Source organism: Neopelma chrysocephalum, unplaced genomic scaffold, assembly GCF_003984885.1.
Source record: "Neopelma chrysocephalum unplaced genomic scaffold, ASM398488v2 Primary Assembly neopelma1_66, whole genome shotgun sequence".
In the NCBI taxonomy this organism is placed as follows: domain Eukaryota; kingdom Metazoa; phylum Chordata; class Aves; order Passeriformes; family Pipridae; genus Neopelma; species Neopelma chrysocephalum.
The window spans coordinates 10,475,099-10,498,329 of NW_020897725.1; the positions used below are offsets into that span (position 1 = coordinate 10,475,099).

Below are 23,231 nucleotides of genomic sequence, written 5' to 3' on the forward strand. Positions count from 1 at the left end.
TGAACACACTCTATGCCTCCATTCTCAGACACCACCAGCCTGCAAATCAGGACCTCCCTCCTTAAGACATCAACAGGAAATGAGTTTAGTTTCTGCTGTCAGCTTTGCACAGATCTGGGAATAACCTTAAAACCAGGCTTACCTCACAGACAGGGTGAATACTCAAGCCCAAACAACTACGTTACTTCAGATAATTTTTGGTTTCTTTGTTGTTTTGTTTAGATTTGGGGTGTGGTGCAGTCCACTCACTGGAGGGAAGGGATGGCATCCAGAGGGATCTGGACAGGCTTGAGAGGTGGGGCTGTGCAAACCTCATGAAGTTCAGCAAGGCCAAGTGCAAGGTCCTGCACCTGGGTCAGGACAATACAAAAGACTGGGAGGAGAATGGATTGAGAGAAGGTCTGAGGTGAAGAACTTGAGGGCATTGGTTTATGAGAAGCTCAACATGTCCCAGCAATGTGCACTGGCAGTCCAGAAAACAACCGAACTACTCCAAAGCGGTGTGGGCAGCAGGTCGAGGGAGGGGATTCTGCCCCTCTGGTCCACTCTGGTGAGACCCCACATGGAGAACTGCATCCAGCTCTGGGGCCCCCAGCAGAAGAAGGATGACGTCCTTTTGGAGAGAGTCCATATGAGGCCTCAAAGATGATCAGAGGGCTGGAATGCCTCTGCCATGGAGACAAGATGTTGCCATGGAGACAACATGATTGTTGTGCCTAGAGAAGAGAAGGCTCTGGAAAGGCTTTATAGCACCTTCCAGTACCTGAAGAGGCTACAAGAGCCCCAGAGAGGGACTTTTTACAGAGGCATGGAGTGATAGGACAAGGGGTAATGGCTTTAAAGTAAAAGAGGGTGAGTTTCAATTAGATATTGGGAAAAACATTTTTACTGTGAGGGTGGTGAGGCACTGGAGCAAGTTTCCCAGAGAAACTCTGGATGCCCCAACCCTGGAAGTATTCAAGGCCAGGTTGGATAGGGCAATCTGGTCTAGTGGAGGATGTCCCTGCCCATGGCAGGGGAGTTGCAACTAGATGATGTTTAAGGTCCCCTCCAATGCAAACCATTCTGTGATTCTGTGGTTCTGTCATCTTCTCAGTACATTCAGAGGAGAACCATGAGCAATGTAGCTAATGGGGACCTACTTCAGTGGAGCTAAAATCTCCCAGTTACATAAAATAAATCCTATTCAAGACTAGAGTCCAGATGGTCTAGAAGGGAGATGAAGAGGTTTGTTCCATGGGTCCTCTGTCTCGGCATGGCCATTTGAAATCCAGTCAATTCCAGACCCTGAATAGCAGTCTCAATTAATAGGCTTTCAAGTGTATCTGTGCCTTTTTTTTTCAGTTTGGTTGTTTTTTTCCCATAGTACTACATATCTGCAAGATGTTCAATGCAGACTCCTCATCCACTTGTTATCTGTCTGTTAAAGAAGAAATAGAAAGCAAAATTGTTCCTAACCCTGTAGTTCAGAGATCTCTGCCTTTTCAAACACCAAGAAAGAAATAGGCTGTAAATTACATACTGTAATGACCAAAAAGAACATGCAGTCATATAATCAGCCACAATAGGACTGTAAGAAGGCATTGGACTGCATCTAACTTTTATTGAAACACCAAAGTCATCTAAAGCCTCATATCACCAGGGGTATCTTTCAGACCAAATACATGCTACAGCCTGTAAAAATTAAGCTAGTCATTATAAACTTAATCTGTGGTCTGAATGGCAAAATTGAAAAGCACTCAAGCATTAAACTGCTCTTCTTAAAGGAAAAATAATAAAGCAATATGGGTAATATATAAATAGCTTTAAAGATTGCTGGCAGCAGGATAACTGGGCTGAACATTCAGTGAAAATTGTAATGTATTACGGCTCTATGTAAAGTTAAATGTCTTCAATATGCTGCTTTTGCCACTAACTGGTTTGCAATCATTGTTGGCTTTGTGGACAATCCAATACACCCTTTTCCCTTTTTTTTTTCATATATTTAAGAAAGTTTGGTAGCTTTGTCAATGTGAAGTGCTGCTTGGAATCCTATTAACTTCTCCTTAAAACACATAGCCTGCCTGACTGCAAGGTTAGTTAATTCTTAGTAATAAATATTTTTTTGTTGTTGTTTAATAACAAAAGATCTTTATTAGGTTAACTCTATTCTAACTGATTCTATTAATGAAGGTGACCTTGCCTACAGGGCTCATAAATAGTCATATGTTGTGGCTACACTGAGTGTATACACTGAGAATAGAAATAAGCACACCTGTATTTGTCCATGTACCAGATTCTGAAATTTGACACAGTACAATAGCTCAGAGAAATCAAACTCTATCTTGCTCCACTATATCTAGAAAACTAAATCTCCAAGTTCTTTCATCATGATTGATAATATGTACAACATTGTCTGTGACACCTTGACTTTCATTATACAAGACTTCATCATATGATCAGTTGTTAATTTTAATGACACTTTTTTATGCTAAACTATGCTTAAAATGGGACAGTCTGAGAGTAGCTGTGGAGCTGGCTGTAGGCTGGGCTCTGGAGCATTTACTCAGCTGAAATCTACCTTACCCCCAGTGAGACTTCATGGATTTCAAGCAGTAGGATCACTCATTTACTGAAGGTACTTTCAACAATGAATTATCTGCACATATTATTTTTTTGAGATGATGTTTTGAGATGATTTATTCTGCAAACAGTTCTTCAGCATGAATGAGATCAAAATTGAAGTTCTTTGCTGAATAGTGAGGACATGAAAAAAAAAATCAGAATCTGGCTGTTGCCATTTTTGCCATTTGTCAAAAGTTTGGTAACCGTTTGCATTTACAAAATATGGATACGCTTTATGCCCCAAACCTTGCAGTAGAGAAAATACTGCAGATGAGGAAAATGGCCCATCTTCGTGAACAAAGATTTGGGGAAAGGTCTTTTACCTTTCCAGCCTGCGCAATGGATTTTTTAGGTGAGACACAGCCTGCGCTGAACTGAGCCCACCCTTTAATCCTAAGGTTCATCTGCCGGGGCCAAGCAAGCTTGGACAATGGCAGTGAGGTCCTCAGGACGTAGGTTTGTTTCGAGTGTCCTTCTCATAGATGGATGGCCACACAGGGCTAACGACCTCCATCAGGCCAGGAGACCGGGATTTGAACCCGTGGTCGCAGCAGTGAAAGTCCTGCACGCTAACCACTAGGCCACCAGGGGTCTCAGATGAGGAAAATGGGTTATCAAGAACTGAGCAACTAAGACCACAGAGAGATTGCAATACAGCTAGGGTTATAATTCATGTCTTCTCAAATCCAATGATCAGATAAGTTTCTTGAGCTCAGAGACAAAACCCAACAGAAATAAAGTGACAGTTGTTTGTCATTATTGAGACAGTTTTCCTGCACAACTCTCTGGCTTTGCAAATAGCATGGTTCCACTCTCATCCTCTGAGTACGTCCAGAGAGACGCACAGTGCTGTATCACTGTAGTTGAACCTTTTGCCTGCAAAGACAGATTGACTGACTGTGTGCTTGTTCCTGCCATGTTGCAAATGGCTTGTAACTTAAGAAGAATCTCTCTCTTCCAGTTACCCACATTTTTCTTTCAAAGGACCAGAGAAACTGCTTCCATGTTTAAATTGTTTCTGCAGCTCTGGATACTCAGTCTATCTGTAACTGGCGCAAAATAAGTGAATGCTTTTGTAGGTGTAAGCTTCCCTGATGTGACAGCTGAAACCTACAGGGGAAATCCAACTGGGCTAAACTTCAACCAGAAAATCCAAATTGAGGATTTCACTGTGTCTAGTTCTGGGCTCCTCAGTACAAAAGAGATATGGAGCTCCTGGAGCAGGTCCAGCAGAGAGCTACAAAGATGACTAAGAGTCTGCAGCATCTCTCATGACAAAAGGCTGAGGGAGTTGAGTTTGTTCAGCCTTGAGAAAAGACAACTGAGAGGGGACCTAATCAATGTATTCAAGTCTCTGAAGGGAAGGTGTCAGAGGATAGACCAGGCTCTGCTCGGTGGTGCCCAGCAATGGGACAAGAGGCAACAGGCAGAAACTGATGCACAGGAAATTCCACTTGAACATGAGGAAGAACTTTTTTCCTGTGCAGATGACTCTGCACCGAAACAGGTTGCCCACAGAGGTTGTGGAGTCTCCCTTGCTGGAGATATTCGAGAACTTTCTGGACACGATCCTGTGCCATGTGCTCTAGGATGACCTTGCTTGAGCAGAGAGGTTGGACCAGATGACCCACTGTGGTCCCTTCCAACCTTACCCATTCTGGGATTCTGTGATTGTTTTCCTTTTTCCTCTTAGTTTTGATCATGTTTGCACCTTTCCAATATGTTCTGTGTTGAAATAAACCCAGAAATTCCCACGTGAAGTTCTTTTAATTTCTATGCTTCACCTGCTAGCACACCTCACCATGTGCAGTTGTGAGTAGTGCTGTTGCTTGGTTGTGATGTGAAACTCAGACCAGGTTTACTCAAACGTCTTGTTATCCTGGGTCATGATAAGCTCCTCTGAGCTTAAAGCTTTTACAAAATTCCCAAATAAGGCAAAGTTGCATGTCATTTGGTTTTTTAGGTACAATAATTTTTTTCTTTTTATTAACTACTGACATTTTTCCCCATTATCTGCAATTTATGTAAATTTTGGCCTAATTAAGCGATGGTCACTTACTATTTACTATCATTAGGTTCAATTGGTTCCATGGAGGGTGGAATGACCTGGCACTGCAATTAAGCAGAGTTCACTGCAATATATTCAACTTGAATGGAGGCAAAAGAGCACATATTCATGGGTGAGGATATATTTCCCAAAATGTTGCTGAAAACCACTTAATCTATTTTTTTCAAGATGGGCATTGCAGCTTTCTTCCTCCATAATGCTTCCATAATGTTTCTGACATTATTATTTATGAGACAATAGCTGTTGAGGTGACATTCTGCTGCAGATGTGCTGTCTCCCAAATCTCTTAGCAGAGGCTTTGTGTTCTCCCTTGAAGGGGAAGGAGACATCAAGGCTTAGCAGATCCCTTAAAGAAGTCTGACAAGAAATTAGGCGATGGATGAGATAACAGGACTGCAGGATGATATATGCAGAGAAAAGTGAGATGAAGTCACAAAGTACTTCAGCAAAACTCTCCTCAAATTCTATTTAAAATGCCTTTGTATGTTTGTTTCTCTGAGTTCAGCTCCAGCTGAAACCATTTTAAAAGACCAAAACCACAAACAGGTTCAACATGATGCCAATATGAGCTGGTGCCTGTATGTGCTGCATAAACGCACATGTGTGAAAACCACTGTGACAGACAGTGCCTTACAGTCCCATCAAATTCTAAACATATGATAGAGTATCTTCCTCAGAATTAACTAATAACTCAGGCAGTTCTATTGAAACTTGGAAGAGAAACAGTGGGAAGATACATAGTGAATATAGAATCACCAAAGAAAATATTGGAAAGGAATTCTTTAGGTCGTCTACCTGCTCCTGCTCAAATCCAGGGCAACTTCAACTGTTACAAAAGGTTTCCAAGGGCTTTGTCCACTGAGTTTCAAGTTACTCCAAGGCTGGAGATGCTGCAACCTCTCTGTGCCCCTGTTCCAGTGTTTATAGTTCCTGTCCTAAAACCTGTGCTAGTTACCCAGTTATCTTTTTGGTTCACCTCTGAGAAGTTCTGTCTCTGTCTGCTTACAGCCATCCAGAAGACAAGGGACATTAGGTCCCTCCTTAGCCTTTTCTGCAAGATATAACCCTGCTACATCAGGTGTTGTGTCCCCTTAACCAACCTGGCTTCTCTCCACTAGACTCTCCTATGTTTTTCAGACTCTCTTCAGTACTGAGGTCCCAAAATGGAATTAATTTTACCAGAGGGATCCTCTCATTAACCTGACTTTCTCTGTTTGTTCTTCTTTAACATAGTCTCTGAGTACAGAGAGTCAGTAAGTTGATCTTTATCAGTGATCTTTCAATGAGGAGATTTAACTGAGAAACAGAATATTTTCAAATTATAAGATAAATCTCAATGAAATCAATGACAGCTGAATCAGAGCCTTGTTTCACTACTCCAGTGTTATGGCAGACAGAGACAAAACATGAAATGGGACAATATTCTCCACAACTTCCCTGTTGCTAATGACCATTCTCAAATTCAAAACTCAATAAAATCTCTTATTGGTTTCATCAGGACTATCTAAATTCCCTGAGGCTGAGTGCAATATCGGGTCCAGCAAAGTGGGCAGAGAGCTCATCCACAATTTTAATAAATGCTCCAAAGCACAAAATTCAGCTTCTGCTTCATGACTAACTGTCCGGGCATCCTTTCTCACAGGTTACTGTGAAGGTACTGATGCATCCTGTTTACTCATTCCACACAGCCCTTAGCAAATCTGGACATGAGAGACCCCGGGAATTATTCAGTGACAGAGAGAAAGAACATATGACAGAAGAATTTTTGCCTAGGACAGGGCAAGAGCCAGCAGCGTGCTTTCCATTCCTCCCAGGAATAATGGACAGTAGTGCTTGGATACTGCAGTTCAGAGAAAACTACTTTACCTGTTGACTGTGTTTCCACCCTCAGCAATATCTCGCTGGTGTACGAAGAGCCACAGGACAGAGATTCCAGGGATGGAGATGATTCAGCATCAGTGAGTCAAGAGAGACAGAGTGGATTTGCACAATATCCTGGGCAAGAACTCACCTCTGAACCATCAGATATATATTCCAGGAGCTGACAGGACATTTGTTGCCACATCCACCCTGGTTCATTCATCTTTTTACTGAGAGAACATTATCCATGTTAATATGGACTTCTGTTCAACTATCAATAATTTAGAGCCAGACCTTTCCCTCATAAGTTTCTCATCATGTGTCTTTGTGTGATGGCAAGCCCTGGATGTGGGGAGGCTTCTTCTCCTATTTAGCAGCAGGAAAAACTTTGTATGTCTCTCTTCATTGGATAGCATTAGGTAGCTGCTGTGTTGATTTGAGATCCATCAGTTTGGGGGTACTGACCCATGCTATGCCTGCTAGAGGGTAGAACTGGCCATGAAAAGGATGTTAGGAGTGGTTATATTCTGGCCTGACTGATTCTTCAGTGGATTTAGATTCATAACTTATAACTTTATTATTCCTAAAATAGGAGGTAATGGACGCTAGCTTTTCTACTCTCCTTCAGACTGTTAACATTGATATGTCGGGTGTCTTGAAACCAAAATCAATTTTATATGGGAAAACTGCATTTCTTTGTCACTCTAACTTTCAAATTACAGTACAGTAAGGCAAGGTCTCATTAGCGTGTTCTCTGGTTGAGGGAGAAAGGCCAGGGGATTTCACAGTGAAATTCTAACTCATTTTAAGTGGACAATATGATACAAATGTTTTTAATAGTGTCATCAAACTAGGTTTTTCTTAATTATTATGAGACTGTGGAGACGACACTACCTAAGGCTAAAACAAGAGCTGGATTCTTCTACAATAGGAGCTCCTAAGGACTTTTCATAATGTAGCATAAGAATAAAGTGTTTTACTTCTTCCATTCAACACTGTATTTCTCTGGTGCCCATTGTGGAGTGGTCCTATTCCAAGCTGAAGGAAGCACACTCTATCACCCTGAAGAAGTTGATTAATTTACCAGTAACCAAGGCACATTAAAAAAAAAAATAAAGGAAATAAATATTTTGATTTGCAGAGATGCTTACAGAGAGGACTGTGATGCTTCTTTTTCTTAAAGATGTCTTCTTCGCCTAAAGCTCTCATAGATTTGAGCTTGCTTCCAAATGATGTAAGACATGGATGCATGGAAATTTTGAAAAACTCATAGATGCTTATCAGTTTAGAGCACAGGACTTAAACTGACAAAAGACATTATCGGTTCCCATATTTTTCAGGAGTTTCTATGTGACCTTATCTTCTCTCTACCTCAAACCTGTAAGATCAGGATGATTTCACTGCCTTTATTTTTTGAGTCTCTTTTCTATTGAGGTCTTCAGAGCAGATGCTGTTTCTTTCTCTGTATTTATACAATACTCTAGAAAACAATACCCTGAGCTCAACTCATTCCATTAAATAAATCCCAGCAACCATTTTCCATCCAGCCATTAATACACAGCATTATTTTTCCTCCTTATTAACTGAATGCCTTCCATTCTGATCTAAGAACTCTTTTCTTCATCTTTCTCCTGCAACAGTCTGCGGATAATGCAGTTTGAATATTTTTTCCAAAATGGATAGGCAAAGAAAATTTGTTTCCATACCACAGCAAGACTCTATTTAAAAACTCAATGATACAAACAAACCAGAGAGAAAAATGTAAATATTGTTCCAATTAAGTGGAACCCAGGATGTCTCCATGGGTACATTATAGGTTTCAGTGGAGGTGGTAATGTTGAGGAGGTAGCTAGGAATAGCCTGCAGCATTAAAAATTTAAGCCTGCAACTTGTTCACAGCTGTGACTGTGCATGCACTGGGAGAGAAATGGCACAACTGAAAACAGAATCAGCATATGCCTGCCAAACTTATCCCAAGGAAGAGGAAATTTAACCCCTGTGTTCCCAGTAAGAGTGAGAGTTTACTGCAATGTTTGTCAGACCTGTGTAGTGGTAAAGAAAGAAAGAGCAGAGGCTGATAGAGGAACATTACACAGTAACTACCACTCAGTGCTGCACAGCAAGGCTGAAAATCAGAGCATGACCTCTTTGAAGGTCAGAGTTACTGGTCCTGTAACTCTGGTGATTGTCAGTCATACTTGTGCATAGCTGCTCGTGGTTGGTAGTCCATTGCAGGCCCTCCAGGGTTAAAAGAAAAATGAAATAATAAAATTTTGTGGCTTGGATAATTGTGTGACAAAACCTCGTTTTGCTAGGAGAGAATTTCAGAGCAATCAATCATCACAGCTTTAAGATCAGATATTGAAACTCATCACTTGCAAGATCTTCTGCATGAAATCAAACAAATGATCTAACTTCTTGTTCTGTGCTTTGCTAGAGTCTACTCTTCTGGGAGAACAACACTGTTGCTGATCTTATTCATAATTATCCATTGTTTCTTGCATTCCCCTACGTATGCCATTTAGTCTAGATGACCTTCTTCTTTTGGGTTTAGTTTGTATGGTAGAGGTGGTCACATCCTGCAGGTTACTATTCTATTCTGTAATCTTCATGTAGAATGTTTGTCTTTCCAGAAGAATATCAGAACCATCGTATTTGTAGCCCATATTTGTCTTACTTCTTAACAAGAAAGAGTCACCAATCATTTCTTGAAAAGAGGAAAGAGGCCCAGCAATTTCTTTGGTCAGATCAGACACATCTGTTTCTAAAATTGAGATATGGATCAGCTCCAGACTTGATGTGAAAGGAGGGAGAAAGGGCACAGGCTCATCTCTGTCTCTTGTTAAGCTGACAGCCATTGCTAAGGACTGTTATAATTAAGGAGAAGGTTATCTGTAGGATTGTGCAGTCTCCAGGAACACTAACCCTTCAAGGCATGTGTCAACAGTCTGTTATGTGGACAGGAAACCCTGCTGGGTAGGATGCTCTGAAATACCTGATATGGGAACAGTGTTGGAGAGCAGTCCTGCTGTTCCTCCTCTGAAAGGCAGAGCAGAGAAGCCACACATGTAGCCCCAATAGCTAATGAGGCAACGGGTTACTCATTTGGGCTAGAAGACCACATCACTAAGAAGGGAAGATCAACCCTAACGAGGGAAAGGGCTATGCCTTTGCAGGGACAAGCCTGGGCAGCCATAGAGAGAGAAAGTAGCAGGATCACTTGTCAGTATTTGGGTGTGGGGGACATGGACTGGGCCTGGCTCCAAAGGCTGCTTGTCAAACCAACTCTTTATAGGGTATCCTAAGACTCATCTCTCTCTGAAATCACCTTAAAAGGCATGTATTCATTTATGACTTTGCCTTCCCCTGGGCTATGCTTATACATACATTTACTGAAAAAGGAAGGCCAGAATCAATATTTGTGAGCAAAAAGAGAGACATTGTCTATGTGTGAGTATGAGGAGAATGAATCTCTGAAATCTTCACATGGAATGAAAATCTGGAGGAGGTTTAAAGTATTTCACATTCACAAGCCCACAAAAAACTTTGAAGTATTATATTTACTTCCACAGAAATCTTACAATTTTTGCAGGTGAGGTACATATTCACATATTTGGTGCCTCATCAGACAGTTGTAACCTCTAGAATTAACAAAAAGAGGTGGGAAGGCTCCCTGTCTTTACAGACACAAATATCAGCCTACAGGCATGTTCTATGCCCTCAGTGCAAACATTGTCCTGTGTTTTAAGTGTGCTGCTTATACCTATAAATGTAGATCTATTAATGTATGTGGGAAAATTCAAACCAAGAAAGATGTAAAAGGTGGCTAAAGCTCTTCAGCCGGTTACTATTACAAAGTGCCAGGGAATGACTTTGATTTTGGTTTAGTTATTTTTGGATTTATAGCATTGAAGGTCAAAGAAAAATCAGGGAGAAAATAGCTCTTTTTAACACGGTAAAGTGGCCTGGATCCATTTGCCGAGACTTCACCAGGTGGGAACACTTCTAATCTTTTATACCAAGCCTTACATGATTGTTGCTTTGACTTCAGTACAGATACTTTTGACTTTGAAGAAAATAAGACCAGAATTAGATCCATGATGTTCCCCAGGCTAGCAACAACCCATGCAGCATGAATAGTGTATTCTTGTTCATAAAGATTCCTCCCTCCTCTAGCCTGTGCTTTGACAATGCTTTGTTTAAGCAGTTCTCTGGTTAACATTACTTAGCTTTCTTCCTTAAAACCGGCTGCATTTCCACAGAGGATTCCTGAGCTTGGATATCATGAAAAGGGCTTCATCCTTTCCTAGAGGAAAGCTGCAGATGAAGTTCCACGAGTGACAGTTGCAGCATTTGTTCCTTAGTAAAAGAAAAAAAAAGGCAGTAGGTAAATTAAATTATTCATTAAGGGACACAATCCTTATTCCATGGGTTTTGCTCAGGCGCTATAGTGGCTTTTTGATGGCCACTGCACAAGACTTCTCTTTATGCAAGGCTGCTATTTAATAAAGTGCTCTGCACAACACTGGAGTGAGGTAAAGATCCTTCTTTATGATCTAAAGGCCTTAATGTCCTTTCCCTATGTATTCAGAAATGCTTTTGACTGATGCAAGTGTTCCTGAGTATACATGGTTTGACTGTTTTTTCCCCTGATGACTGCTGGGGATCATGTTCTCAACACAATTACCAGTCCAGACTGAAATCTGCCCTTCCATCAGCTACAAGAGCCTTCCCACTGCACAACCAAAAGCTTTTCAGCACTGTGGTTTTATTTCTAAATTTGTTGCAATTGCCGTAGCCATTTGAAACTCACTCTATAATGCAGATAAATCCTTTTCTCCAAGATAGCTAAGGAGGAACATGGACTCCATGTCAAAACTAAGAGGACAGAAGATAAATCATAATCTGTTTGCTTGAGCTTAAAAGCCGAAGAAAGAGAGGGGAACATTATATTCACCATCACTTCTAATACATCAAAATTATATTGGAGCTATCTTGTTTGCTTTAATACCTATTTCAAATAAAATCAATCTTCTTCAACTTGAAAACATTATTTGTTTTTAACAAGATTATTTATGGACTATTTTTGTGTGTTTTCTGCTGTATTGTGCTTGTGAAACTGCCCTGTGAAACTGGTATTTTACTTTGCAGAAACATCCCTCAGGAAACGACATAGACCGGTGAGCTTCTAGTATTTGACTAACCAAAGCAATTGAGTAAAAATAAAATACAGATAAAACAAAAAATTGTTTACACAGAATGATCAATGTCATCTGGTCTCAAAGTTACTATACTAAATGAAGATTATGGCTTTATAAACAATTGATTCAATGCTACAATAGCAGTTAAATATGGTTCCTCCCTAAAGCCCATGACGGTGACAATAAGGTATTGATCATATTACAGCACTATTACATACCCTCTTTGTAGTGCAACTGTGACAAACATGTCAAAATAGATGCTCACTGGCCTGAAGAGAAGGACAGAAAATGAACTGGAGAGGGGAAGAAGTTTATCCAGTAGATGGTTGGAAAATCCAGCTTTCTGGAGACTGCTGTAGGAGATGGTACTGTAATCCAAAGAACTTTAGCACTCTGATGAGAAAAGTAGAAATATCATAGTTTTATGACTGATAATTTTGAGGCTGAAACAGCAATGTCAGTATTCATTTCCTTGGAAAGAGAAATTTACTGTATAATGTAAGTTACAGAGTCTTTTCAGCTGTACCAGATGTTCGTTTGGTTTTGAGAGGAAGCTTGGTTTTGAGATAGACTTGGGGGATTAGAGAGAAAATAAAACAGACATCTATTAAAAATTTGGTTTAGAGGTGTTATGAGGTTGACATTTTCTTCATGCAATACAGGGTCATGTGTGGGAATGTTTTAAATATTTATTGTTTTAATATTCAAGAAACATCATCCCTTAGAAAGCTGTTCAGCTTTAAAAGAAACTGTTCAACTTGGAAAGAAAAGGATGATTAAATTGGGTGTGAGATTGAACTAGAGGTATCCTTGATTGTTATAACAGCTCCATAATTATAATTTCTGGGGAGGGAGGAATGTTTCCCCATGTTCACCTTGCCCAGCTTTCCGAGAGTACTAGGAATGAAAATCAGAATTTTTTTCAGCAATCCTTGAGTTTACAATGAGGCATCCAGAGATGGAAATTGCTCCATCTAAATATCTTGCCATTTCCTATATCTTACACTAAAGGATGTGGTTCTGGTTTGTGTCAATAACAAGTAACTACAGTAAATGGCCGGGGTCTAGGATTGCAGTTCCCCTGTCCCACACCAGAAATAGGGAAAATGAATGCAATGGCTCTGAGGGGAGTCAGCTAAGCATGAAATGGTTCAGTTGTCATGGAGTGAAGCCATGTCTTTGCTGAAATCTTTGCCAGCCTCAAATTGTGAGATATACTTGGGACATTGCTCCACAGGTATCCCTAGTAAATTGTCCACTGACTTCCCCTGCAGAGTGAAATAGTTGGGACTCATTTCTACCAATAAGCCAGTAGAACTCTGTGGCTTAATTTGCTGTTAAAAATTAAATGTGATCAAGACAGTTCTCTGGAGCTGAGGCAGAATTGTGAGGAAAGGTGCACATCTGAAGCTCTCTTATTCCCCAGGAGCAGACTGGCTTATTGGAAAAACATGCTGACTTCCTACTGGAAATGGTCCCTGGCTTGTGTTTTGTCCAGGAATTATCTGGGAGCGTGAATACACTGGTTGAGTCCACTTTAAAAGCTGGGTAAGATCTGTGCTTCTCCATCCTGGAAAGCATCTGAGGCAAACATTGGCTGAAAAGGGCTCAGTGTGAGCTCTCCATGCTCCACAGAGGACAGGAAAGCATCACTTTGCTGCCCAGCACTGACCTGTCAAGGGCAGGAGGGATATTTATTCCACAACAGAGATCATTCACTGCCACACGCCTCCAATGCATTGTGGTGTCTTGTGGTTCCCACTATGTGCCTATGTGATGTGAAGAAATTGGATTCTCTGAAACAGGTTCATTCCACTTTGACAAGGAGAACACATTGCACAATCAGTATCCTGGTCTCTCTGCTTGTCACAGTGGCTTTTCACACTCTTCAGTTGCTGTCTGCACTGAAAAGTGCTGCAGGTGGCTCCTCACAGATGTCTGTGACAATGACAGATTAGAAGCTTTTTCACTGTTTTGTTATCAAATGAGCCTTGCATATGCCTCCTGTTAAACATGAACCTAAACAGCAGGATTAATAACAGTAGCAATTGAGACACTCATCTGTGTATGATTTTATTTCAGTCATGATCCTGTTAGTGTTGAAATAAATCAGATGTGTCTGCTAAGTTCAGATGAAATTCAGGAAAATTGTTTAGTAGCATAACTAGTGATATTTGAAAGCTGGTTTTGAGGTTATCTCTGAGAAAACTATAAGCACAGACAGAGGGGAGTAGGTAAAACTTAGGTGCTTAAATCTAAACCTCTCCCACTCAAGACTGCTTCATTCTTGGCTTTCACCACTCAGATAACTTTGTTGCATTTCTGTGCTTCATTCTGTGCAGGAATCACCAGATTCACAGACTACACACCACCTTGCCCACCTGCCCTGAAACATCTGACAAGACACCTTCCCTGAAAGTCTGACTTCAGATTTCACACGGATTTACCTACACTATCCTGTCTCTCAGGTAGATGTGTGGATCTGCTGCCTAGCAATTGAGAAAAGAAGGAAAAGAGGTAAATCTGTAAATTATGGACATGGGGGAAAATATATGAACAGTTCTTAGGAGACACGGAAGTCTTCCACAGGGAGAGCCCTAACCTTTAGGATGCAAGGAAACTCTCACATGTTTCTTTCTCGAGAGTATTTTACATGTAATTCTAGAATCATGGACTTACACAAGTCTGGAAGGGATATTGGGATTTCATTTAGCTCATCCTCTGCTCAAAGCAGTGTCAATTTCAGAGTTAGTTCAGGTTGCTCAGGGCATTGTCCAGTTGAGGTTACAGTGTCTCCAAATACAATGATCCCACGACTTCTTTGGATTTTTTCCTGCAAGAAAGAACAGCTTCAGCCAAAGGAATGGAATCCTTCCTCCTCCCCCCACACCCCCAAACAGGTGAACTATATTCTTGGAGGTGACTTTGAATCACTCTATGCAGCTGTGACACTGGGACTACCTCTCCCACATCAGTGCTCAGCATGTAAAGGGAGGTCACCAAAACTGTATGAGACTTTCCATTGGTAAGTCATAACTTCCCATTAGAAAATCAGAAGAGGTATTTATATGATGAAAGAAGACTAGAGTCATAGAATCATAAAATCAACCTGCTTGGAAAAGACCTCCAAGATCATCAAGTCCAACCCTTGATCCAACACCGCCGTGGCTACCAGACCATGGCACTAAGTGCCACATCCAGTCTCATCTTAAAAACCTCCAGGGATGGTGAATCCACCACTTCCCTGGGCAACCCATTCCAATGTCTGATTACTCTCTCTGTAAAAAATTTCTTCCTAATATTCAACCTAAACCTCCCCTGGAACAGCTTGAGACCATGCTCTCTTGTTCTATTGCTGGTTGCCTGGGAGAAGAGACCAACCCCCACCTGGCTACAATCTCCTTTCAGAGAGTAGAGAGTGATGAGGTCTCCCCTGAGCCTCCTCTTCTCCAGGTTGAACAATTCCAGCTCCTTCAGCCTCTCCTCATAGGACTTGTGCTTGAGTTCCTTCACCAGCCTTGTTGCTCTTCTCTGGACCTGCTCCAGCACCTCAATATCCTTCCTGGACTGAGGGACCCAGAGCTGGACACAGTACTCCAGGTGTGACCTCACCAGTGCTGAGGGGTGAGGCCACAGGGGAAGAATCAGTTCCCTGGTCCTGCTGGCCACACTGTTCCTGATCCAGGCCAGGATGCCATTACCCTTCTTGGTCACCTGGGCACACTGCTGGCTCCTGTTCAGCTTCCTGTCAGTCCAAACTCCCAGGTCCCTTTCTGCCTGGCTGCTCTCCAGCCACTCTGTCCCCAGCCTGTAGCGCTGCAGGGGGCTGTTGTGGGCAAAGTGCAGGACCCAGCACTTGGCCTTGTTGAACCTCATCCCGCTGGAATCAGACCATCTCTCCAGCTTGTCCAGGTCCCTCTGCAGAACCCTCCCGCCTTCCAGCAGATCAACACATCCCTCAACTTGGTGTCATCTGCAAATTATCTAATGGTGGACTCAATCCCCTCATCCAGATCATCAATAAAGATATTAAACAGGACTGGGCCCAACATTGATCCCTGGGGGACACCACTAGTGACCGGTCACCAACTGAATGCAGCACCATTCAGAACCACTCTCTGGACCCGGCCCTCCAGCCCTCCAGTTCTTAACTCAGTATTTAGCAGAGACTGAATATAGCTTGGATAAGCATCCACATCTGGAGGAGAGGCAAGAGTTAGTTAGTATGTGCCCTTTTCTCCCGTGTTTTACTCACCATAGAGATGAATCAACATAACAGTTGCTCCCCACAGGATGCAATGTGAAGGGACGAGACAGCTGTCCTCAGGCTCTGAATTGCAGTCTAGTAGCCAAATCCTGGAAAGAGGAACGTCTCTGATTCAGTTTTATAGTCATCAACTCTTTGGACCTAATCCTAAGAGATTAGTTCACTGTGCTGTGAATTGATAGGAATAAAATGCACAAGCTCTGTCTTTTCAGTGCCGAGCACTGAACCATTACTCCTCTGGGTCAGGCAATGAACTAGCTGGAAAAGCCTTCAAAGCTCTGAGCATGATTAATAGACCTAAAGCTCCAAACCAGAGCCACATGGAGAACATATATGCTTCTGCTTTTTCTATTTGCATATGTACAGGTGTTGCTCTCAGGCACTTGTCAGTTGCCTGCATTCAGGGAGTTGACAGATTCTGCAGCACTGTTCAACTAAATGTGCAAACATAAAGTGGAGATTAACCAAGATAGCCCTTTAATAACACCATCAGTGGAGTGATCGCACTGACTGACAGCAGGGACTGGGCAGGGTTAAACATGTATGCAATGAGGATTTTTATTGCACCCTTTGCAGATGCTTCTATTCACAGAAATATATGCAGGTGCACCGTGTGCTGCCCAACCACACATTTCTGACAAAGATCTGACTACCTGTCAGACACCGTGCATGAATTCCTGGCAGCTGACTAACTGTTAGTGCCAACCTCCTCACAATTTACTGCATAATGGTTTGATTTACCATATTTCTAAACCTTTATCTCCTCTGCTTTGTCAAGCCTGTCCTTACAAATCCTGTACCAGACTGAGTACTGAAATACCTTGACTCGTGTGACGGGTTGGCCTTGGCTGGACACCAGCTGCCCACCAAAGCCACTCTGTCACTACCCTCCTCAGCTGGACAGAGAAGAGAAAACATAATGAAAGGATCATCAAGATAAGGGCATGGAGAGATCACTCATCAGTTAGCATTATGGGCAAAACAGACTCAACTCAGGGAAATTAGTTTAATTTATTACCAATCAAATCAGAATAGGGTAATGAGAAATCAAATATTAAATCACTTTCCCCATGCCCCTCACTTCTTCCTGGGCTCAACTTTGCTCCTGTGTTTTCTGCCTCCTCTCCCTCAGCAGTACAGGAGGACAGGGAATGGGGGCTGCAGTCAGTTCATCACACGTTGTCTCAGCTGCTCATTCCTCTTCAGGAGGAGGACTCCTCACACTCCTCCCCTGCTCCAGTGTGGGTTCCCTCCCATGGGAGACAGTCCCACATGAACTTTTCCAACATAAGTCCTTCGCACAGGCTGCAGTTCTTCACAAACTGCTCAAGCGTGTGTTCCTCCCCAGTCCTTCAGGAACAGGATGATCCAGCGTGTGTCACCCTCAGGGTCACATGTCCTGGCAGCCAACTTGATACAGTACGGGATCCCCTCTCCATGGGTCCACAGGTCCTGCCAGGAGTCTGTCAGTCACAGGCTTCCCATGGGGTCACAGCCACTTTCAAGCATCCACCTGCTCCACTGTGGGATCCTCCATGGGCTGCAGGTGGATCTCTGCTTTCCCATCGACCTACATGAGCTGCAGGGGCACAGCTGCCTCACCATGGCCTGCACCAAGGGCTGCGGGGGAATCTCTCCTCCAGCACCTGGAGCACCCCCTGCCCCTCCTGCCCCTGCTTCTTCACTGACCTTGATGTCTTCACAGAGGTTCCTCACAGATATTCTCACTCTCTGCAGCTGCAGTTCTGCAACTGTTTTCCCCCCTTCTTAAATACATTATCCCAGAGTTGCTACTGCCCTCACTAATGGGCTCAGCCTTGGCCAGCAGCAGGTCCATCTTGGAGCTGGCTGGCATTGGCTCCATCAGACATGGGGGGAAGCTTCTGGCAGCTTCTCACAGAAGCCACCCCTGTAGCCCCCCTGCTACCAAAACATGGCCATGCAAACCCAATACAACATGTTCTTTAATAGGCAGAGATTCTTCAATGCTTCCCATTAAATTACCAGGCTGTTCATTTTAACTCTCCATGGCCTTGACAGCTCTTACTAGACACATTTGGACAAATACAAGGCAGCCTGTCAGACTATCAAAGTCCCAGAAAATTTTCAACAATATAAACCCTTTGATGAAAGCCAGAGAGAGGGATCTGACAGGGAAGACACATGCCTTCTAATGGCAGATGTTTGAGACAAATTAGCAAATATCAGAAAGCTACTTTGATCAAATGAAACAATAAAGTAAAATTTTCCCTAGTTTGTTTATTAAACTGAAGTACAAAATCTGAAGCATTGCTGGAACAGGGGAAAATATTTGAATTAGTGTTGTTGGATGTGATATTCCTCTCCTCTATGGAAATGTTGGCTTGTCTGTACTTAATAGCAGGATAATTATTAACTTTCTTGTTTATTAATAAAATAGAAATGTATAGAACAGAACACAATAGAGTATTTTCAGTTGGAGGAGACTTCCAATGATGATCTAGTCCAACAGCCTGATCAATTTAGGACCAATCAAAAGCTAAAGCAGACCAAGTATTGCTCCGTGTTGTTAAATAAGGGGTTCTTTGGAATCCCAAAAGAGATAATGAGGTGTACATAGGTGTGTCTGAAAGGGTGATTCAGTGGCCAAAATATTGTCCCCTCTCCATGATCACCCTAAAGCCAGTCTCAACTCTGCCAATGACCTACTCCGGGACTTTAGGAAGAACTTCAACTTTCTTACCTATTTATAACCAACCTTTTCTTTTCTGCTAAGAAACTAACGATGCATAAACCTTCTGTGTTTGTGCAGGATTTCTTGCTGTGTGCCTGCATAAACCCAGCAACGCTGCCATGCTCTCAATTGCACCTCTGAGTGCTGCTGTGAAAAGAGCAAAGGTGGTAAGCCATCCAATGAAAAGTCCCAGAGTTCATTGGCATCACTTGGAATAAAGGGATCTATGGAGAAGAAAGGTGATTTCTAGCAGAGCCTTACTTTACTTCTATAGCTGCTGAATTAATTGCTCAATCCACTTTCATAGGTTACCTTTAGATAAGGTGAAATACTTTCAAAAAGTCATGGCATTTTTAATAATTAATAGTATCTTCTATTGAATTAGCTTGCTGTCTTTTATTTTTCTTCAAGGGTAAAACTTGATGTCTTTGCTGATATGAAGCTTATATGCATATACATATGCATATTATACGTACGTATGTCTATATATATATATATGTCAGAGCAATGAGAAAAGAAGGAATAGGGAGCAAAATTACATACCAGGGAATAAAACAAATTTTAAAAAAATTTTTTTACTCTTTTCTTCATTACACTTCACTGAAAGAGGAAACTGAACTTCCTGGAGTATCATTACTTCAAGAATTTTTCAGAAGGAAAGCTTTGGGTTTTATTTGTGACATTTTCTTCTTTTGTCTAGATACTTCCTTTTGTCTACTCTGTGGCGGTGCTCTCAGCTTATTGCCAGTGGGGAACCTTTCCTACCACACACAAGAGAGAACTGTGACAGGAGGTTTGGTACTTGCATGGGGCTGTGCTCAGAGCCTGCATCGACTTTTGAGGAAGATGATATTTGGGCAGCTCTGGTGACTCATCCCCAGCCATGATGGCAGGGTACAACCACTGTGACAGGTAGTGCTGGACCAGCCCCACCCCCACTGAGCAAACCCAGACGGTGCTGGTCGGACTCCTGCACAGCTGGAGGTGGAATCCAGGGGAAGGAGGCACCAAACTGCCTTGGCTTTCCCCTCTCCTCCCCCTTAAATCTCTGCCTGCTGCCTTCCAGCGATGTAGAGAAATTAAGCTGAGATTCACGCATCCGGAGAGCAGTGGATAAAAGGTGCTCTTCAAGAACATAGTCTTACAGATGTTCCTCTCCTCCCTGATACAGCAAGTCAAGATGGAACCACTGCATGAACTGCAACATGCCTGAAATCTAATGCAAATTGCTCCTTTTCAAGCAAGCAGCAAAATCCAGGAAGCTCAATCTGTGTCCTGCAGGCAGCAGAGGAAGAGAAGTGCTCTTTTTTTTTAATGAATATCATATTATTATAGATAAAATTGTGCTTGAGGGCATTCCAACAATGTGGTGCTGAGGAGTGTGCATGAAGCAGATAACACTATTGCCCTCCACTAGAAGGAAAATATATAATAACAGGAACTTTATTCATTAACTTGAAGAAAATGATGATTATACTAGTGAGGTTAAAGGATGTGAAATACCTTCTGCCATCCAATAAACTATGGTCCAGCCAATACTAGAATTAAGCTTTGTAAGTTCCTACTGAAAGAAATAGCAGATGAAGGAAGGAGCAAGAGGAGGGAAGCAATTCCCAGATGGTAACACTTTAATTTTTAATTTGGAAAAGTTAATATTATTCCAAGTTTTATGCCCTAAAGAAGAAACCAGTTGAGGCAATACCATATTCTTGACTCCTTGGTGGGTTAAATAAACTTGTAGTCACAATGCTTTTTATTTATTTAAGGGCCAGCTTGTGCCTTGGACTGAATGTCTGCTCAGGAGCAGTATAATGCTGATCCCCTTAGGCTTCCTATTTGATCTGGTATGTGATCTGGTATGTGCCTGCTACTTTCCCAATCCCTTTGTTTGTAGATATACAAGAAACAATCAATCAGAGTTGTCCCACATTTCAGGAATGTGGGAACCAACAGGAATTGACCAGAGCAGGCATATCATGGTAATATGCTGCAATAATTTTTCCAACTAAAACAGATGTTTTCTTGACACATGGGGGGAAGCAGGGCTGAGCTATACCTCACCAAGGATTTCATAGGAAAATAAATCCTATCTGTAGCTACAGTTCTGCCTGAATTTGGAACACTGCACCATGTGGGATTCATTACAAACCATGGCATTTCTTCCTTCATTTAAGCCTGGACCCTATTTCTTACTGAGACTCCACTTGGAAGGCTGAAAGGGATAGTGTGTTACTTGACATAACACTCAGGCTGGAAGGTGAAAGTCTGGAAAGGAAGTGAAAAGCTCACAAATTGTCAACTCTCATTTGGCTCATAACAAAAGCACCTGGATTCATTAAAAAAAAAAAGAGGGTAACTGTGATGAGTGTCAAATGAGCAGAGGCAATGGATATATACTCTGTAAAACTGAGTTGTACTTGGCAATTGAACAATTTTTCATTGGAGCAGTGGATAATAGATTACTCCTGCTTCTTACCACATTTGCTCCAATGCAGGTGGAGAATAAGATAACAGATGGCCTGAGAACTAAGCAAAGATGCACTATTGAAGCAGTGGCCCAAAGCCTTGACATTTTCCTGGTATCTACTTGACCATGGCTGTAAGAGGATTCCTACAAATGCTCCTGGATTGAGGTTCCAGGCATGGCTGGTACTCAGAGGGAATATCTCGTGCAAATTTCAAGTAACGTGGAATAAGTCAAGGAACAGGCATTTACGAGACTCTAAAACCCAGGAAAGTTGAAAAACTGTGTTCTAGTCCTGTTGTGACTTCAGAGGAGGCACAAGGAGGTTACACACTCATACAGCTGTGGAGGAAACTAGAATTCAATCCCAGGTGTAGTTCATATAAAAGGTTCAGCTTTTCTATACTGAAAAATGACATCACCAGTAATTTTTTTTTACTGTGCAGAGTTGGGATGAGGGGAGTCCCCAGACTTAATGCTGATGTAAGGAATAAAGCAACAACCTAAGTATGGATGCAGCCTACTTTGGATCCCTGAAAGGGAAGTCCTGTCACCAGTTGTGACACATGAGCCACGCTGTTGCTCTGCCATTTACAGATCAAAATGACTCATGGGGAAAAAAAAAGGAAAAAAAAAGGAAAAAATAAAAAAGAAACCAAAATAAAACAAGCAAACAAACAAAAACCCCACACAGAACTTCCCAAACTTTTTTGAAGCAAGTTTTATGGATAGTTTATTCAGAGAAATCTACAGTCTCTGTGAATCTTCAGTGGCCAAACTGGCTGCACATCCATTCCCTGAAATAATAATTCCCTTATTTTTTTCCCCAACATTACTGGGAGCTGCATGTCCTCTTTGTTGCCTCTTTTCCCATGTCCAGGAACTCAGTGTAACTCATTCAAGATCTCTATTTATCATCCATTCTCACACCACGTGCCACAGTTTTCCTCCCCTCACTTCTTCTCTTTTTCCAGGCAACTCCTCCTATCTAATGACTTTTCCCCTACTTCCTTTAAAAATCCTTCAGAACGGCTTTTACACAGAACACTAAGATTAGTGCTGAAGGTTTGGGGATGGAGAGACTGATGTAGTATCACCTCAGGTGAGTATATGAGCAAATCTGAATCTCAGATCCCAGTTTGGATTCCCACAGTTACTAAATATAATTCTGGACAGGGAGACTGGAGAGATTAAGGCATTGTTATCCACTAAAAGTGAACAAAGTCTCCACAGTCTACTTCCCAGACCCCAAAAGCAGTCTCCAGATAAACCCACTCAGTTTTTCTTTGAGTGTACTGGTGTTTTAAATCTCCTGAAATGATGAGATGAGAGAAGGGAATATTACTTGGATAAATTTAATGGATACCAACAACGAGGTATTTGCTTGTAAAGCAGAGATTCTCAAACTAGGGCCACTATTAATAAAGGAACAGGAAGGATAACCTGGCAGTAATGCCAGTAGCTGGTTTTAACTTGGTATCTCTGCATTCTTTAGTTTGCTCTGTGGAAGTCACTGCTGGAGCTGCTCAGGGCTCTGTTGGAACAAGTAAATCCTTGAAGAAATTTACATGTGCTTAACCTCAAGTACATTAAAGGTCCTTCTGAAGCTGGTAGGATTTGTATCCTTACTGCATTAAATCCTCAGGTTCAGTATCCATTTCTTCAGCTACTACACAAGGTCAGTAAACTGTGTGCAGCTTTGGGGAATCACATAGATACCATATGAATAGTAGAAGGGATACAAACATGTCTCCCCCTTCTGTATTATATGTCTCTGCATCCTTAAACTGATCCATGTATTGTGTTGCTCTTTGGAAGCCAAACAACATGAGGACTGAGTCTGTAGTTGCATGTCTTCTATGGAGCATCCACTCCTGAAAGAGAACATTTAAGGGCTGCAGTCCTCAAATATACCTGAGTCAAAAGCCTATCCCGCCTGGAGTCACTACAGCTCCCTGGGAACCTCAGCAGAACAGAGAAAGCAGTTTCTTTATCAAAAGGATTTTCTCCACTGCATTGCTGCCAAGCTATAGCCATGCAACAACATCCTGTGC

The 23,231-nt window shown here is 42.0% G+C and overlaps 2 long non-coding RNA genes across 2 annotated transcripts; one reads left to right on the forward strand and one right to left on the reverse strand.

The window, feature by feature from the left end:
- The first annotated feature begins 809 nt into the window (after positions 1–809).
- LOC113968161 lies at positions 810–14,168 on the forward strand. Its single transcript, XR_003534402.1, has 3 exons — positions 810–852; positions 4,680–4,784; positions 14,076–14,168. It is a non-coding gene; the product is annotated as an uncharacterized LOC113968161 (long non-coding RNA).
- Positions 14,153–16,092, reverse strand: LOC113968162. The gene is made up of 3 exons (XR_003534403.1): positions 15,989–16,092; positions 14,413–14,566; positions 14,153–14,222 (listed from the first exon to the last, which is right to left on the reverse strand). It is a non-coding gene; the product is annotated as an uncharacterized LOC113968162 (long non-coding RNA).
- Positions 16,093–23,231: the final 7,139 nt, after the last annotated feature.